The following is a 2,966-nucleotide window of genomic DNA, read 5'->3' as shown; positions in this document are numbered from 1 at the left end:
ATTTCACCCCCTGTGTAGGGCATTCTGTGTATCCAGCTTAACAGGTGTGAGCATCATACAACTACTGACTTGCGAGTAACTATACAGCAGCTCCATACCTTGTGACTTGAAGAAACACCAGTTAACCCCAGGAATGCTGCAGTCAAAGCAACAATTCCTCTTCTTCAATTACCATTTTAATAATAGGGTAAAGAAAATGAAGTGGATTTTTGAAAGAAAATAATACTGTCAATATACTATTAAAACAAATTAAAATGGTAAAAGTTATTGTACTTTAAGTAAAAATAAAAGAGACAAAATATCAATCCCAGTTTTGGATTACTTTAATTAACAAAAAAAATGCATATAGCAGAGGATAGTTTCAATCTGCCTACCTCTGGGTTATGGGCCCAGCATGCTTCCATTGCAGTACTCTGCTGCACATGTAAGTGCAAGAGATCCTGAAGCACTCACTCATCATGGGAAAGTACCAATGTGTTTCTTCGTTGGTTGATGGAAGAAACATCTTACAAAAACTCTCCAGATTATTGACTTTTTAAAGTTTTTCTAGGAAACGTTTTAGATGAATGCTTATTAGCCTTTGTCAGTATGGACTTTTGCAAAGTGTCTCTGTGGCGCAATCGGTTAGTGTGTTTGGCTATTAACCAAAAGGTTGGTGGTTCAATCCCACCCAGGGACGTAATTAACCTTGTGATCAGATTTTGGTGATATTTAAGTAGACAAGTCAAAATTTCAAACCTCCTCTTATGGTGTAGGGTACATGGCCTTCTCTGATGTAATCAGAGTTAGATTTGATTCAGTGATTTTATAAAAAACAGCTAGGAAGCACAATTTAGCAGTGGGTTGCAGAGAAAAAAAATATGCTGGCAGAAAAATCCAATCGAGTGATTAAACAGCTCTTCATTTTCTGGCTTTATTTTTATGCTAACAAATTTGTTCTCTGAAAAGTGTCCACAAAGCCAAGTCTCTGATTAACACCTTTGTAAGGATGGTTTTTCACCTATTACTAAATTAAACTTGCTTTATTGGAAAGGCAGCAAGATGCATCCTCATTTCAATGTCTACTGAAATAATACAAGTTGACACCAGGAAACATTAACGCCACTGCATCCTTGCTGCTTTCTCATGTGGAAGTCTGTTTAATGTGAAAACAAATGTGTGTGTTTTTTTCAACCTGGAAGCCCAACATCGATTAAGATCGATCTTAAATAGACCCCTGGGTTTTAAGGATAACCATGGTTGAGTCCAATGGTTAATTCACATTGACCGAAGTTCTAATTAAGTCACCTGTGCTCAAGCATGATATCCTTAAAATCTGGATTGCAATGACAGCATTTTGGAACTATGCCTAAGGGTTTAATTTTTACATTTATCCACTGACAATAAATCTACCTACAATATCCCTGTAACTGTTATGATTACAGTATTTCACTAAATAATTTAATTTGCTGAACCTTCTGTAAAAAGAAATATTAAGCTGCTGTAATTCCCAGATGCAGCAAATTTGTTAGCTAGTGGGCAAAACCATGTGCACTGCAGGGATGGGGGGGGGGGGCAGATATAACATTTGCAGAGAGATTTAGGTGGGTTATATTGTTTGTGTGCAGGGTAAATACTGGCTGTTTTGTTTTTACACTGCAATTTAGATTTCAGTTTGAACACACCGCACCAAAATCTAACTCTCTCTGCACATATTATACACCCCCCCCCCCCTGCAGTGTACATGGTTTTAGCTAATAAATTTGCTGCTGTGATCAGATCTGAGTTAAGCCCTATGTATTTGGCACTGGCAAAGGGTTAGAGGCCTTGCTGTAGAGCTCACACCTTTCTTATCATGCATTGTAATATTTCCTATGTCCTGATGTTGTGCTCTCTGCTCCATCCAAGTAAACAGCAATGTAGCATGGCTATCAAAGAGCGTGAAGATTGCAGATTTCCTGGGATTAATGCTAAGGAATGCTATTCCAGAGGCTGCTGCTTTAATTCAAGTGTCACTGGGGTTAAATGGTGTTTTTACTAGTGATGAGCGAGGTTCGGTTTTACTCGGTTTTACTCGGTTTTACTCGGTTCTCAAAACGGCATCTTATTGGCTATCCAAAACACGTGACATCCGTGAGCCAATAAGATGCCGTTTTGAGAACCGAGTAAAACCGAGTAAAACCGAATCCGCTCATCACTAGTTTTTACCTTAAAAACACAGGTAGAGTATATAGTACAGTGGTAAAGTGGGAGCATGTAGTGCTATTGATTACAGATTTGATGGAGCTTAAACATGGATAAGGTCCATGGCTCTAAGAGTTTATCTTGTGTATCCTTTATTCTTAGTCATGGTCAGATAAGATTAGAAAATACCATTTAAGTGGAAATTTCCTGTTAGCTGTTTTTCAGTTTGCTCAACTGTCTGATTAACTGGTCCTAAAAAAAGGACCAAAGGAGCTAAATTGCCCTGTGATCTAGCTAAATTGCCCCAGTTAAAAAAAAAAAAAAACTAAGCTGCTGTAATTCCTGGATGTTTCCTTACTGCATCAACAGGAAGTGACAAGAAACAATGTAATGTGGAACCGTACAGCAGAAGGGATTGCGGCTACCCCACAATAAGTGCAGCGGAATGTAAGAAGAGGCATATACAGTGTGGTGTGGCTGTAGATGAGCTTAGGGGTTTCTGTTAGAGTTCTTCTACTTCTAACTACTCGTACATAAATGAGTAAGCCGCCGATTTATTAAACCTGGTGAAATGATAATTTGCATGGTGATAAAGTACCAGCCAATCAGCTCCTAATTGCCATGTCACAGGCTGGGTTTGAAAAATGACAGTTAGGAGCTGACTGGCTGGTACTTTATCACCTTGCACTTTATCAGTTCACCAGGCTTAATAGATCTGCCCCAATGTTTCAAAATGGAATGCATCAAGAGAACGGTGTTAGTATTGTATAAATACACACAGCTCCTGGTATTTCCTTGTGGTC

The 2,966-nt window shown here is 38.6% G+C and overlaps 1 non-coding gene across 1 annotated transcript; it reads left to right on the top strand.

The window, feature by feature from the left end:
- Positions 1-605: 605 nt before the first annotated feature.
- TRNAN-AUU (transfer RNA asparagine (anticodon AUU)) lies at positions 606-679 on the top strand. The gene has a single exon. It is a non-coding gene; the product is annotated as a tRNA-Asn (tRNA).
- Positions 680-2,966: the final 2,287 nt, after the last annotated feature.

The sequence above is a fragment of the Pseudophryne corroboree genome, unplaced genomic scaffold (assembly GCF_028390025.1).
Source record: "Pseudophryne corroboree isolate aPseCor3 unplaced genomic scaffold, aPseCor3.hap2 scaffold_799, whole genome shotgun sequence".
Classification (NCBI taxonomy): Eukaryota; Metazoa; Chordata; class Amphibia; order Anura; family Myobatrachidae; genus Pseudophryne; species Pseudophryne corroboree.
The sequence above is the reverse complement of the archived record's forward strand: the minus strand, read 5'-3'. Positions and strand labels throughout refer to the sequence as shown.